This window comes from Stegodyphus dumicola, chromosome 10, assembly GCF_044657685.1.
Source record: "Stegodyphus dumicola isolate Sdum_Otavi_A_Nest chromosome 10, ASM4465768v1".
NCBI classification, from domain to species: Eukaryota; Metazoa; Arthropoda; class Arachnida; order Araneae; family Eresidae; genus Stegodyphus; species Stegodyphus dumicola.
The window spans coordinates 136,280,783-136,297,855 of NC_140777.1; the positions used below are offsets into that span (position 1 = coordinate 136,280,783).

Sequence of the window (17,073 nt, forward strand, 5' to 3'; positions counted from 1 at the left end):
AAAATATCTATATTAAATATTACGAAATAAATCTTAAACACTTATTTCCTTGAATAAATTCCGGAATGGATTAAGCATGATTTAATTCGCAATAATAAAATGAGGTGTTATCTTTTTTGTTGGGAAGCTTAGTTTCTCTAGATTGGCAACAAAACTTTCATTTTGCCAAGTTTCAAATGTAAACAAACATGTCCGTCATCGCAAAATTCATTAAGCTTAGCTGCACTTAAACAACTTTTAAATTGTTGATAATTCCACAAATATTGCATGCATATTTACTAAAGGCATAAAAACCTTAACCTAAAGATAATAACAACATAATTCAATCATTTTTTTAAAGCAAAAAATGCACAACTTACAATCATATAAGAGTAAAGAAACTGAGATCACTGAGCCCGGTAACAGAGTGGATATACATATATTTATATACGTTTGGTGCGGCCGATTGCCACCGAAATACTAGGTGCACATCTACATGTTATAGCAGTCCTATATGAAAAATTTCAACGTTCTGAGGCTTCTCGTTTTTGATTTATGCAAGCTACGTACGTACGCACAGACGCCACGAAAAATTCTCTTCAGAATTGATTTTAAATAATTTTCATATTTTTTTTTGGAGGAAAGGAGTCTTGTATTCGGTCTTAACGTACAGATGTCACGCAGAAACATCGTTGCATTGCATTCGATAGCGGTCAAAATGGATATTTTCATTGAAATATGATGCCGAATATATTTCTCAATTACAACACTTTTCGTACAAGGAAGTAAAAAAGGATGAAAGTCATCCCTAAGAAACTGTGAAAAATTGCACAATATAATTTATATGTAAAAGATCCTGTAAATATTTGGTAAAGTTGCGCTAAAAATCTACTGAATATAATACTTCATATAAAGGGAAAAAGGGAAAAAAAAAGAATTAAACACAGAGTGAGTTTTATTTTCTAGTTAGGCGTTTTTGAATAAGATTTCAGCTGACAGCTAGAAGATTAATTCACTCTCTTTTTTTAAAGCACATGCTTCTTTTGCCGCATACACGGACTCGAAGCTTGTGTTGGAAGGCTTTCGTACCACTTTGCTATCTAATGCTAAACCAGGCTTTCATTTTCCTTTCTTTTTCACTCCTTCTTTCTGGCAACACCTGTCTGAAATCGGAAACCACTATAAACGAGAGAGACAGTGCCATGGCTTTAATATCTGGAGAGTGACGTAATTGGATGGGGGAGGGTGTGATTATCTTGTTGGGCTTTAATTAAGACGACGCGCCTCCCCTTACGCTACATGACGAGATGATTGCTTAACGGAAACCTTAGCAGCTTCCATTCCGCTGGAGGAGCAATACGTAAACATTTCTTTTCAAATATCACAACGAGACATTCGCAGTAAAATACTTTCTATGGTTTGAAAGTTCTATAAACGTAGAAGGCGCTTCTTAGTTTTATTCACTACAAAATTATTGGTGCTGTTTAGCTCTAAAAATATTAATACATTAAATTTTTTAGCTGACTTAGCCAGAGAAAGAATTCAGAATTATTACGGAACGGAGACATTTCTTATTAAACATAGATTCTTCAATATTTTTGAAGATTTAAAAAAAAAAAAAAAAAAAAAAAAAAACTCTCATCATTTGTATCATTTACAAATTTTTATCTCATATTCAAATACAACAAAAGGTTTTTGATACGATTTTCAGTATTACTATGACGCATAGATATGATGTGATTTAGATGCTATTGTAACATAAAAATTAAAACTGAAATACGATAATAGTTTTTATTTTCCCTAATCAATGATTTTCCGAATTTTATACAAGTGATGCAGGCAACGAAGATAGCTTTCCTCTTTGAGGCAGTTTAATAATTAAAATATAATTCTTTATTTTTTACAACTTTTGTTAAAACAAATTTCTATATCCAAAAATGGAATTCAAATAGTAAATAAATGAATTATAAAGTAACTGCCGAATAAAACATTTGCGGGGGAGGAAGATTAATAAAATTACAATTATCATTTTGGAAATGTTCAGAAAAGCACAGTAAATATGCTTCTCTGAATTGACATTAAGATTTGGAATTTTTAATACAAAATAAGAATGAAAAATAATTTAAAATTAGAAAAATATTAGCATTACATTATTTGCGCTGAAACAAGAACTCTGATGTCCTACATGATGCCATTTAATGCATTTCTTTTAAAAAAAGTAAGCTAATGCCTATTAATAGGCAAAGGGAAATAATGCAAGTTTCACGCACATTCTAAGATTTTCCGTGGATTATTTAATTCTTGTACGAGGTAAAGCAAGTGTTGTAATGCGGAACCATTTCGAGGATCATATTTCAACGAAAATATCCATTTCGACCGCTCCCGAATCTGTCTAAATGATATTTTTTGTTGATATTTGTTTGTACGGAGAGAATAAAGGTCTCTTTTTTCTAAAACAAATTAGAAAATGGATTTAAAATGCATTAGTATGCATTTTAAACCCATAAGGTTTTTTTCCGTGATGTCTGTACGTACGTACGGACGTATGTATGTATCTCGTATAAGTCAAAAACAAGTAGTCTCAGAACGTTTAAATTTTGTATATAGGACTGCTATAATATGCAGTTGTGCACCACTCTTTTTGGTTCCAATCGGCTGCACAATATATATATATATATATAATAATTTATTTACTAAATAATATTGATTATATTATCTCCTTAGTTACAGTAGAATTATCTTAAAAGAGTGAATCCATATTTAGTAAGTTCTATTTTGAAAGATGTTTTGAAGTAACTTGAATGTAAATTGTTAAAAATGTTTTAACGGGGACTGGAATTAAATCATGAATAACAAAATTTCAATTGTAAAATGAATAAATTAAAGGCAAGACGGGATATGGAATTAAGTCAATTAAATTAAATTGATTTAATTTAATTGGAATTAAATCATGAATAGCAAAATTTCAATTGTAAAATGAAAAAATTAAAGGCAAGACGGGAACTGCAATTAAATCAATTAAATCAAATTGATTTAATTCCAGTCCCCGTTAAAACATTTTTAACAATTTACATTCAAGTTACATCAAAACATCTTTCAAAATAAAACTTACTAAGTATGGATTCACTCTTTTAAGATAATTCTACTATAATTAAACTTAGGAGATAATATAATCAATATTATTTAGTAAATAAATTATTATTAACTTACTTTGCAGCAATTGCGCAAGTAGTAGAATAACTTGTTTTCCCATTAAATGAATTTAAGATCATACAACAATTATATATATATGTATATATTGTGAGCTCAGGTTGGTAAATTTGGCATTACTTTGCTTTAAAAGTGATTGAATTATGTTGTTCTTCTGTTCCAGTTAAGGGTTTCATGCCTTTACTGATAATCTGCATGCAATAGTTGAAGAATTATCAACAATTTAAGTGTAGTTTAAGTACAAATAATCCTAACGGAGCATCCATAATTTTCACATTTGAAACTTAGAAGAATACTGAATTAAATCAGTTTCTGCACCTGCGTAAAAGTATATTGCGTTTATCATGAATCTCAATGGCAATAAGCTAATTAAAATTTTCCTGAATAAAATTCGTCAATAATGTTAAATGGGAGCAGAAATAAAATAAAGACAGGAAATAACGGTGTGAAATCTCTTGTGCTCTTTTTCGCCCAAAGGCCTTTAGCCCAGAAGGTCTATTAATTTCGTTTTAGCACTTTGCTTCGATTCACTTTCTGCGTAATTCACTTTTCAAACTGTTGCCACCAACTATTACAACCCTATATTATATTTAAAGAAATTAAATAATGAAGAATCTACATATTTCTCGCATTGTAATAAAATAACAGTACCTAGAGCTATCAAATTTTGAATAACGTAATCCTCCAGCAAGTACGGGCATCTGGAAGCCCTAATTTGGAATTGGTTTTATTATCTATTTCATATTTTGTCAGACGTTAAAGAATTTTTGTTTAAGAAAATCAATGATTTCAAAGCCAGGAATGGCAACACTATACGGAAAAGAAAACATTTTTATCTCCAGCGCGTGAGACTGCGTATAGGAAATTTTTAAAATATGTTCATTTTAAAATTAGTTTGCAATACTGCTGTTGAACTGATTTTTATGATTCAAGTGCTAAGAAATGATATTTAATAAATAAAGGTTAACATTAAAACATTAAAAAACATTAAAACAAAACATTAAAAAAACGCCCCTTTGGGAGTAATGTAAATCTGAAAGCTTTCAGATTTTTGTTTTGTATATATAAAATATATATTTGATAGGAGAAATAAAGCTTTTAAAAATCTAATTTTCTAAATGAATTATAAATGTAAATATTTTCACAATATGTAAATTATATATTACAACATTTCATTATGTGTATGGAATTTAGAGGTTGTGTTAGGTTATTTTAATATGGCAACCGAAATCGAAGACTATCGCAATCGAAGACTATCTGCTTAAGTGTAAGAGTGCATTCGTAGAGGACTTTTAAGGGCATCTGGCTCGAATTCGACTTGACACATGGAGAAAAACATGAGAAATAACAGTACCCTTTCGAACTGTCAGTTATTCAGTGGTCTTAACTATTCAGCCACAAGTGAAGTAGTTGTATTTTAAAATATGTGACATATATTTATCACCTTAATTTTCGTTCACATATTATCTGTATTATTAAATTAACAGTACATCACATGCAGAGACTTCTTTGAATTAAGGAAGTTTGCATTCATTTTATAATTATTTTAGATAAACTCTTATAATAAAATAGGTTCATTGCTCTAATGCGCGTTTTTTTATATTTATGACTCTTTCCTAGTTTTCTAGTCATACTCACGAAATTTATTCTATTTATGTACATTTTTACTATTTCTAATAATTTGATCATTTCACTAATATTAATATATTAGTGAAATGTAATATAATATTAATATATTAATAATATTAATATATTAGTGAAATGTAGTAAAAATTTCAATTTTGCATACCGTTCTGATTAAATTACTTCGCAATTGAAATTTTTAAAAATTCTATTTTTGCAACCTATTTCTAATAATAAAACTATAAAAACTTCTAATAACAGAAACATAAAACGGAATCCCCCTTATTTCATTCACTAGAAAAGCATTCAAATTTTTAAATTTGAAAACACTGCAAACTCTAGAATTAACATCAATTTAAAGCTTTCGAATCCAATGTTGTCAATATTTCTAATAAGCGAGCGAATCTGGAAATATCAATTGAATCATGATTTCAGAAAACAGAAAATTATTTATGTGTTTTCCTTACTCCTTCGAGTAGCTTCAATTGTTAAATCTAATTTAAAAATCAAGTGCATCGTGATTCTCAAAGAAAATGATTCTATTTAGAACGGACTTGGGTTTAATTTGTATGTTAATGCACAAAAATAATAACACAACTAAATGCTTAAGCCAAAGCCATTTAATTTTGAGATGAACTTTTTGTGACAGGCACGGTCTTGTACATAATGAAATTCGAAACGTATCTAATTAACAACGCCTCCGAAATTCTGACGTTATTTTATATTTGACAGTAGTTATTTAAGAAATGGAATTCCTGCAAATGTTGTTTTTAATATTGTGTAAATGCTTACTAGATAAACATGCAGAAGCATTTTAATGAAAGTTAATTCGATAAATTCTTTGAGAAGTTTAATTTAATTGGATTATGTTCGACAAATGCGCATATTTTAATCACAGAAAATTTATCTTTAAAAATTATTTCATATTTAGATTGTTAGGTATTCTGTATGAATTACTTCTTTGTCTTAAGAACAATTATTTTAATTTAATTTATGTTTCAGTGATTTTTTAAATGCTATATAATGAAATGTTATGTAACAGAAGTAATTTATAATTTTCACTTTCACATCTATATTCCATATTGTAACTCATTCGTTTCATATATAATTAAGAGCATTTCCATATAAATATTTGTTAGCAGATTAGATCTATAGAAACTCAATTCTTATAGTTTATGAGATTTTTTTTATTTATTATGGGATTATTAATATTTATTATGTTATAAGGTATTTTCTGCCTCCTTCCAGCATGCTCTCTTGGTGTAACTGTAACACGCTTGCGTATTTGAGAGGTCCAAGTTCGAGTCCCAAAGAGAGTATTGCTCATTTTTCATGTCTCCTGCTTCCATGTGTAACGTGTATACGAGCCAGTTTCCCTTAGAAAGTCCTCCACGAAGGCATCCTTCCCCTTAGGCAGATAGCCCTAGTGTGCTTTGCCATAATTAAGTAAACCAAACCATATCTCCTGCTTCAAAAAAATCTAAAAGGGGGGTGAGACTATGCAAGAGTACTGCATATGAAAACTCAGTGTAAAATGTCTGTTTTTCATTCGAAAACAACGTTTTCACTTTTCTGTTTTCTCTTTTTCTTCCTTTTTGTCCAATAGCGGCTGAGCGGAAGTTCACAAAAACACTGGTAGCTGTTTAATAAACAGTACCGTTATTAAACAGCTACCAAACTGTTGTTTTGTACTGTTACTAAACAGTGTACAAAACACTGGTAGATGTTTAAAAAAGTATAATCTTTAAAGACTATACACTGTTTATTATTGTATTCTTTTCGTTTCGTTTTTTTTTTACTGTCTTTATTTTTTTAGCTTAACCCAAATTGCTTAAGTCGTGCATGCAAGGTGTTTGAAAAAGATGGCTACAAAATTTAGATTCATTAACAATGATCCGAAAGATACGCTTCCATTATAAAGTTTCGTAAAAACAAAAAGTAAAAATTTATGAAAAATTATTTAACATCATGAGTAAAGGAATTTTGAGGAATAAACGCTAAATTATTATGTTTTCCGTTCAAATTAAGAAAATATTCATTGCGATTCGATTAAATCAAATTTTATTTAGCAAAATAATTTTCTACCCTTTTCCGGGAAAAAGGTCATTGTAAATGCTTATTAAGTGTTTTCAAACGATTTTGTATTTTAGTCTATTGACAAATGCTGATTTATCTGGCATTAAAACCGTAATCACCTAAAATAATCCGGTAAAATATCCGGTAAAAATCTATAGAAGATATGGGAAAACAACATAATCAGTACACGTTTTTCGAATGTATTCGAATATTCTGCATCTAAAAATATGAAACATTTTAGATTTATTTAGTTAGTATATATATTCTGCTGATAGGTATATCTTAAGCTGGTCTTGGCAGATGATTTGCCATAAATACGTATACTTTCAGAAAGAAAGGTTTTATTTTAGAAGATTAGATTTGCACTTAAGAAGTATAAGTCCTGATAAAATTAAAACCTTAATAAATTTGCTGGTGTACCAAAAGGCCCTTACTTTTTTCCTTTTGTCAGAAAAAAGCAAAATGAATAAATCATCATTTAAAATGTATATTTAATTTAGAAACTGCAAACATCTAACTTCATATAGTATCAGGACATAGGTTTTCTATCTCTTGAGCCTACTGTTCTTTTGACTAAATGCAAATTTTCCACTTTCTTTAGTAAATCGTTTAGGGCATCACTTGTTATGTGTATTTTCCTCCACGTAAGAGCACCAAGTTTCACTCATAATATCCATGTATTACTACTTGAGGATTGTGAAAGTAAGTATTTACACTTGAACTGCGATTAATTAATCTTCATCGAATTCGCTCAGAAAGCGAGTGCATAAATTTTCACTGAACTGGTGTTTGCCTGCTTGTTCTCGAGGGCGTCTTGCAAGGGGAAGGACGCTTCGGTCTCACTCTCCCCGCTGTGTCTGCAGTTATAGCATAATGAAAATCTCAAGATTTGCAGAATTTTACTTGTATAATCAAGACAACTGTGAACTTAAAAAGAGAAGGAACACTAGAGAAGGATCTTCGATTAACTTCGTTTTGAAACAATCACTTATCGTCATCCATCAAATAACAATGTATTCCTATTAAGAATTCCCTCTAATATTTTCTAAGAGTTGTAGACTAAAAATACATTAAGTATCTTCTTCATACTTGCAAAATAATCTGCATCATCAAAGGAGAGGTCATCGGCAGTGATTTTTCCGTGTTCAATATTTTTCCGACAGTACATTTAGGTGTTCGCCGATAACATCGCGGCAAAAACATCGCAGACGAAAACGTCGCGGAGAAAACAACGCATGGCGAAAACGTCGTGCTACAAAACATTGTGGAAGAAAACATCGCAAAGAGAAAATATCGTAGTTCTAAAACATCGTGGTACAAAACATCGTCGTCGAAAATAAAGCAGTTCAAAAACTTCGCAGTTTAAAAACATCGTCGTCGAAAATATCGTGGTAAAAAATAAAGTATCTACAAATCATCGCATGACGATAACATCGCAGAGATGCTTTTTTCAGGTTTTAATAATTGTAAATGGATATTCCCATAATGATTTGTGAGCGCAAGATGTAAAGAAGGATAATTTTTACTTTCACATTTCTTTATCAACTAATAAATTTTTGCTGAAAAAGTAAGAAGGAAACTTAAGCATAGAAAATTAAATGTAACTTATAGATTATACTTTTCATGGAAAATTACCAGGGAAAACTTTATAAAAAATTATTTATTAATGGCCTTTCTTAGTTAACTATGTCTTAAAATTCTATTAAGTGCTCTAAGTTGCATGAGTTATCTATGCTTAAGTTTCCTTTTTATTTTCTCAGCAAAAATTTATTAGTTAATAAAAAATATGAAAGTAAAAATTATCCTTCTTTTCATCTTGCGCTCACAAGTCATTATGAGAATATCCATTTACAGTTATTAAAGCATGTTTGCGAAAAGCATGTCTGAAAAAAGCATGTCTGCGGTGTTATCGTCATGCGATGATTTGTAGATATTTTATTTTTTACCACGATATTTTCGACGGCGATGTTTTTAATCTGCGAAGTTTTTGAACCGCTTTATTTTCGACGACGATGTTTTGTACCACGATGTTTTTAGGACTGCGATGTTTTGTCTTTGCGATGTTTTCTCCCACGATGTTTTGTAGCACGACGTTTTCGCCATGCGTTGTTTTCTCCGCGACGTTTTCGCCCGCGATGTTTTTGCCGCGATGTTTTCGGCTGTAACCTTCATTTAAGAGGATTATTCCAGATAGCATGTCTCACGATCGCCATTATGTAATCTATTTATGATAAAACTCTCAAGGACTGCAAAAATGACGGTGGTTTTGTCTTATCAAATATCTTGTGAAAGGCTTTAACTAAATAGCAACACCCCGGCGTGTATACGATAACAGTATTTTATTTACTATGTCCGCTGCAACTTACTGCTTTTATAGAGCGTAGCTTGTTAATTAAAACTGAAAGGTGAATATCTTATACTTTTCCGATTTTTTTTACACTTATTTCTGTCTTGTGAGCTGAAGATCAGAATGTTTTATTTAGAACAGCGTTGCCATTGCTCGCATTCAAATTGTTGAACTTCTTAATCAAAAATTCATTAAAGTTTTACAAAATGTAAAAAAATCTGATGTGTACACCACATGACTTCCTTGTACGGAATATTAAATTATACGCATTTTTTTTAATTTCATTTAAATTGATTGGATTGAATTAAATCTACTTCGTCGACAGCGCATAAACCACAATAGACTAAATGCACTCTTTAAAATTCACTGTATTTGTTTACTATAACGACACTCTGAATGCACAAAATTTATATCATTTGAAGAATTATCGTTGCCAAATGTTCCATTCAAATACTATAATAAAGCTAAAACGATGTATGAAAGCAATTAAGCAAACAAAACAGAAAAGAAACAGTTTTTTACAGACGATTTAGTATTTCTCATTCAATTAATTCAGTTCTCACAAGGCAAAAATACATAAAATTTCAAAATATCTGCATTAAAAATTACAAAGTAAATCTTAAACACTTATTTCCTCGAAGAAATTCCAGAAAGGATAAAGCATGAATTAATTCGAAATAGAAATGAAGGCGTTATTTTTGTGTTGCGAAGCTTAGTCTGTCTAGATTGGCAACAAATCTACAATTCTGCTGTTTCAAATGTAAAAAAAATATGTCTCCGCCATGTTATTTAAAACTTAACCTCACTTAAACAGCTTTTAAATTGTTGATAATTGTACAAATATTGCTTCCAGAATTACGAAAGGCATAAAAACTTTAACCAGAAGATAAGAAGAACATAATTCAATCATTTTTAAAGCAAAAAATGTACAAATTACAAACATGTACACATAAATATGAACTTCCCTCCTTATTTCAACAGTAAAAATAAAATCCTAAATATGAACACTTCCCTCCTTATTTCAACAGTAAAAATAAAATCCGGCGACACTGAAACAAAAACGTGTTTTCTTATACGTATAATGCTGCATTTTATTCTTCAAAAAGTTTCTTCGGGAAATTTTCCTTTCATGCATGTGATATATATGACAATTGAAAACTGTCATTTTGTCGGTAAATGCGTGCTGGCGTAGATGGGCATAACTGACAGTGTTAAAGTTATAATGATTTATTCAAATGTATTTTCTTTAAGAAATTTCTGAAACTCTTCAGGTATTTTAAGAAAGAATATAATAAATTTTAGTCGCATAGCTTACTTGCTGCTTTATTAATTTATATTGAATTATTAGATTATAACAGAGCACATTATGGAAAATGTGTCTTCATGGAGGAGTTTCTTAGGAAAATTGGTGCTCGCTTAGAGTTTAATATTTCTATGTGATTCTCGTTAAATAAGAAAAATTCAGTATCCTTTGTTAACAATGACACTTTTTAGCTTCATTGCATATTAATTAAGAAATTGTTTGTTAATTCAAATAAAGCAGAAGCAAAAAGACTATGCATTGTTTAGTTAAGGTACTAACTTCCGCTTTTTCTGCCCTTAATTCATTTAAACATTAATAATTGCTTATTTAATAATTTATACTATGTTTCATAAAAACTAGCTGTTTATGGTATAAGGTATTTCTCTCGCCTTACTAGCATGCTTTCGTGGTGTAGTGGTTCTGAAGGCTGGGCCGGTATTGTAGAGGTCCGTGGTTCGATTCCCGACGAAGGCGGCTGCTCATTTTTCATCTCTCTTGCTTCCAAAAATATACCTAATGTCTCTACAATGGATTTAATTTTTTTCTGCTAATAAATTCAGCATCTGGAATTCGCAGGCTATTTGTAGTTAATCGATTTATAGATACTTGCATTATAGATATCTAACTACTACTTTAGTTTTATAACTTCTTCATGTCTCATTTATAACTCATAGATGACGTATTTCACATTTCATGCCTCTCATCCTTTTGTGAACTAAGAACATTATTTTCTCGATGTCTCATGCACCTACGCAGCTTAAGAATAATTTCCGGTGCGTGATATTCTTAACATTTATAATTTTGTGCACATACCTGTGCATGTTGTATGCAAAATCATTTAAAAATATCATTTTAATATTATTTGAATCCTACTTATCATATTTAAATACAAGCTGACACAACGTACTCTAACCGCAGATATTCTGTTATAATTTGACTTTATTTCTGGAAACATTCATTCTGAAAATTTAATTCAAAGAAATATAGAACGTGTTTAAGAAAGATACAAATCGGCTACGAAAGGAATTTATTCTTCCTGAAGCTGAAACGAAAATGTGTATCTTGTACTAAAAAGCTGAGTTTATTTAAATAATATCTTTTAACTATGTTCCTTCTAAAGCGGGGTTTAATAGACTTAATCCTGGTTCTCAACATCTTCCATACTCTGTCCAATCTCTAGTGCACCAATTAGAGTTGACTTGGTCGAGTGATCATTTGGTTTCCACTTCGAAGCATGTAAGTACTCACTTTACCTTCGCATCCTATAATGAGTCTTCTGTGTCTTAACGAGTCGTTTAGAGCTTCCGTGTGGCTCTCCCCCCCACCACCAGTGGCATGATTGCTTGCTTTCTTGGAGCAATACAACATCGCCAATTGGAATATATTCTTTTAATTAGTGGACACTTTCCATCAGATAAAATGTAATTAATGTAAATTAACAGATGATTAGTTTACTAATTATTTCCCTCTAAAACAACGTTTCTCAAATTTCTTTTCGAGGGAGGACCATTTTTATAAGTTAGAATATTTTGTGGACCACCTTAGTCCTGTCCCTTTCGAAAGCAATTTTATAGCATATGATAATATACTTAAATTTTATAGCATATGATAATATACTTAAATTTTTAATATATAATTAATTAAAGTTTATTTAATTAAGTAATTAAAAGAAAATTAATGATTGTCTTTAATCATTCAAGCCTATTAGAGTTTGAATTATTTTTATTTAATTAACTAAAATTAAATAAATGCTAGTACAAACATTAAAAAGATGAACGAGCCTTCCGAGTTTTGCACAGTTGTCCTATATTTGGGTGTATGCTGGAAAGCATATGCTTAAGATCGGCATATACAGCTAGATGTATTTGATTATGGTAAAGCACTAGACGGCTATTTGCCTAAAGGAAGGGATACCTTCGTGGAGGGTTTTCTAAGGGAAACTGGTTCGTATACTAGTTACACATGGAGGAAAACAACGAAAACGCCCATGCAGGTAGTCCGATCGCGAAATTCGAAACTCGTACCAAATTACCAGGGTTCAGCGACTTTACCGCTCGGCCGTTAGTGACATCAACGTCAACTCGATTTCGGCCCTTTGTGTTTATTTGAGTAACTGTTTCATTATAATTCGTTTTAATTGGTAATGAGGTTCAGAAGTTAACCTTCTGTTTGGAATTCAATTTTAAGTCCGGTTGTCTTTCATTCAGTAATAGTTTGATATTTTCGGTATCGCTTGTCAGTCAGTCCATTTGTATTTTTTTTCTTCCTTTTTTGGAAGTTTTGGAATACTGAGAGGGATATCTTCGAGGACCACTTGCAGCCCGCAGATTACAGATTGAGAAACGTTTGCTTAAAATATGTTATAAAAGCTTCTTTCTTGCCGAGATTAAGCTATATTGGGCTTATTATTCCAACTCCAGCGCACACTTTTAGTCTCAATTTATTTTTCGTTCCTTTCATCTCTCTAAAAAATATCGTATTTAAATATTCCACAAATTAGTAAATTCCTAAGTTATAGTGTTGCAGAATTAAAAACTTGAAAAGGAAAGACTTGCAACCCTAAGTAAAGTTGTAATTAGTTGCTTGGAGATTGTCTTATTATTCTCAGAACAATATAGATTTGGTCACAGTGATATAGGAATATTTAATAATTCGATGAATTCGAATTAAAGTAAAACATTTTCCATCGTATGCGAATGTGAAATATGAGACGAAGAGAAATATTCGCTTACTGGGAATGCTGAAAGTGCTTCAACATGTTACTAAATGACGCAAAGCATATCCTCACAGAAAAAGTGAGAGAGAAGTGAATGAAACTAAGTTTTTCAATGTAAATAGGATAAGCCATTTCGGTCATTAACTGCAAAATAATGAATTTTGTGGATATGGAAAGACCCCCAGGATTGGATTGGATTGGATTGGATTATTTAATTATGGCAAAGCACGCGAGAACTATCTGCCTAATGAGAGGGGTGCCTTCGTGGAGGACTTTCTAAGCGAAACTGGCTCGTATAATCGTTATACATCGGGAAAAACACGAAAACGCCCATGAGCCAGCCCATTCGCGGGATTCGAACCTCAGACCGAACTACCAGTGTTCAGCGGCTTTAACGTTCGGCCGAGAAACCCAAAGGAAACGTCATTTGCGAACTGAAACTATGTTTTGAGTTGTTTGAGACTAAAGTTATTTTAAAAAGGTCTTAATTCGAGATGATGAATTTAATGAATTTCCTGGAAAATATATTTTTATGCATTTGAAAGAATCTTTTCATAGATATAAAAATATTTTTGTTTTGTTAATGATTCAAATACTAAACTTCGTTTTAGTCATTAAAAAACCCAATTCTCAGTTACTTGCACAGGTGTTCATTAATAGTTAACCTTAGGTTTGTCATTTTATAAGGTACTTCTACTGCCATCTTAGCATGTCTTCGTGGTGTAGTGGTCAGCACGCTCGGCGCGTATTCGAGAGGTCCGTGGTTTGAGTCCCGACGAGGGCATTGCTCATTTTTCATCTTTCCTGCTTCAAATTAATCTAATGTCTCTACGATTTCCTAAACAGAAGTAAATATTTTCGTCTTCTCACCTAGAGACACGTTCCTTTTCATTAAATTTTGGCACTCGCAGCTGAAGCAGAAGATTCTGCTTGAATTACTTTTAGTATTATTTACTTGACCCCTGCTTCCGGGGAAAATTTATGATTATGGTACTGTGCATGCTATAACACTGTACATACTTCTGTGGAGAATTTAAAGTAATGCATAGAAGCGCGAATTCTGTCTCCATTACATTAAATAAGTTACACCATAAAACCGTTTGAGCTCTCAGCGTTGCCTTAACTTCATTAAGTCTAAAGTTTACTTAATTAAAAATATAAATGAAATGAATGAATGAGAAAAATGAATGATAATGAAATGATGACAAAAATTCAGTGAAGAAAAGTTACATGAAAGATTGTTATGAATGACTTTATGAAGTGATAGCAAGAATCTGAATTATGCCTTTACACACGAGAACATAATTTTTACTCCCAGTTTCCAGATGTGAGGGGAGCCCACCAGCGGCCGAGCGGTAAAGACGCTGAACACTGGTAGTTCGGTCCGAGGTTCGAATCCCGCGAACGGGCTGGCTGCATGGGCGTTTTCGTGGTTTTCCCCATGTGTAACGTGTATACGAGCCAGTTTCCCTTAGAAAGTCCTCCACGAAAGTCCCTCCCCTTAGGCAGATAGCCCTAGTGTGCTTTGCCATAATTAAATACACCACCCACCACACCACCACACCAGATGTGAGGGCTGGCAATGAAAAACTTTCTAAGAAGACTGAATCACCAAAACGAATTGAATGACTTTCCAAGTAAGCCCAACCAGTGACAAAGCGGTAAAATCACGGAAAATTGGTAGTCCGACACAGGCTCCAATTCATTTGAATCAGCTTGGTTGCATGGTTAGTTTTCGTAACGAATAGGAGTCGCTTTACCTTAAAAAAATCCTTTACGAGGCGTCCTTCTCCTTAAACAGATAGACCGTTTGCGCTTTGCCGTATTAAAATAATGTAACCGAAATTAAACATGTAATGAACCAAATTCAACTTGCATTTTTCATATCTCGAAAACGCGACTTAGGATATATATTAGATTTATATGTAGCATTGTTCTAACATAGGTATTTTGATACAAAATCGGACTTTTTCTGAACTAAAATACCAATTTGTTTTCATATTTCGATTCTGCGACTCAAATTATGCCCAGATATTAAATTTTGTAAAATTTGGTGCGAAATTTAAGGAGAAATTCAAAAATTTCTCTTGGCTGAATTATTTTCAGTTCGCGCCAAGAATATTTCACTTGGCGAACTTCTTAATATATGGCAACCCATTTTCCTTACCCTTCCATTATGCCGGAACCGAATAAAAGGCACCTCGTTCCTATCTTTTTACATTGTGGATGAGCGGGGAAAAAGGTCATACAGTTCCTACTTTCAAATAATTTTTACAAAGTGCGTAAGCCCCATTTTCGTTATTATCTCTTTCAACAAATATGCCAAATTTCAAAATGCGCCAATACATAAATTTACGTTTATCTTCGGAAATTTTGAATAAAAATCTCAAATTTTTTGCAGGTATGCTTAGAAATATATCTACTTTAAGTTGACTGTAAAAATATTATGGGTTATAATTCAAATTTGATTTTCGAAAAATTTGGAAAAATTATTTAAAAATACAAATATTAAAAATAAATATTAAAAACTGGGGGAATTTTATTTGGAATGAACCTAAATTTCGAATTGTATAACAAGGAATAAAATGAGTTTAATAAAAAAAAAAGATATATTAATAAATACATACCAAATTGAATTAACACTGAGGAGCTAAAAGTTTGAGAGCTAATTTTTTAAAAACTATTTTTGCGATTTTTATAAAACTTGGTAGTTTGGCGTAATTTGAGTCGTAGAATCGAAATATTGAAAAAAATTGGTATGTTATTTCAGAAAAAGGTCCGACGTTGTGTCAAAATACCTATGTTAGAACAGTGTTATATATAAATGTAATACATTTCCTAAGTCGCGCTTTCGAGACATGAAAAACGCAAGTTGAATTTCATCAATCTGCCCAGTAGAACGGTAGATATAGAACTGTCCCATTTTTTATTTATTTATTTATTTTGTGTGTGTGCTGTGTACATTTTTGCTGTTCATAATATTAGCATTTATTTCCAAATTCGAAATTACCATTTGTGATTACCGCAATTACAATTCCAAATTCGATTACCAAAAGCTAAAATATTGGTTTGCTAAAATATCAGAATTATGGCCAAAAATAATTCATTCGGATATTTTTCTAGCAATTACAAGCACAAAAATTGCAGGAAGAACCGTTCAAATTCTTAGTTATCGACGCCGGTGTAGATCGTAATAGCAATACATTTTATCGGAATGGTTCATAATACAATTTTCCGGTGACAATAGACAATTAGGAGAATTTCGTTCAATAAATTTGATGCCTTGTAGCCTGTATCTACTAGTATGGTATTTTAATCGTATGTAATAATGTCAGTTGGAACAACAGGACACTGCAAATGGCGTTTCTGCTCCCAAACACTGCAGATACAATGTCAATTTCGGTAGCTTCTGGAATCCTCAACATTGGGATTAAACATTAATTTACTTGAGGGCCTTTTGATTCAATTGTCAGACACGAATTGTATCAAGCTGCATGACATTAGGACGGAAAATGTCTTCTTGTATGCGTGAGGTGATGATGAATCGGAGGAGAGACTGTAGATATATAGACAGGTAAACGGAAGTAAGGAGGACAACATACATGCACAAACAGTAGGCAGGTGTCGTCTCTCCAATCTATTTCCCTAACTTTTGCACTACCGGGACATTGTTTTTCATATATTCACATATGTTTTTCATACGTATTATATTGCAAAAGACACAGTTTTGCAAATTTTTTTTTTTTTTTTTTTTCATTTGGGGAGATTATTTTTGATTTACATGGATAGATTTCATAAGTGTAAGCTGTCCCTCCAACT

General features: G+C 31.6%; 1 protein-coding gene across 2 annotated transcripts in view; it reads left to right on the forward strand.

Moving 5' to 3' along the window:
* Nucleotides 1-17,073, forward strand: part of LOC118192073 (uncharacterized) — a 544,392-nt gene that overhangs the window by 32,490 nt on the left and 494,829 nt on the right. The gene's annotated exons all lie outside the window — the stretch shown is intronic.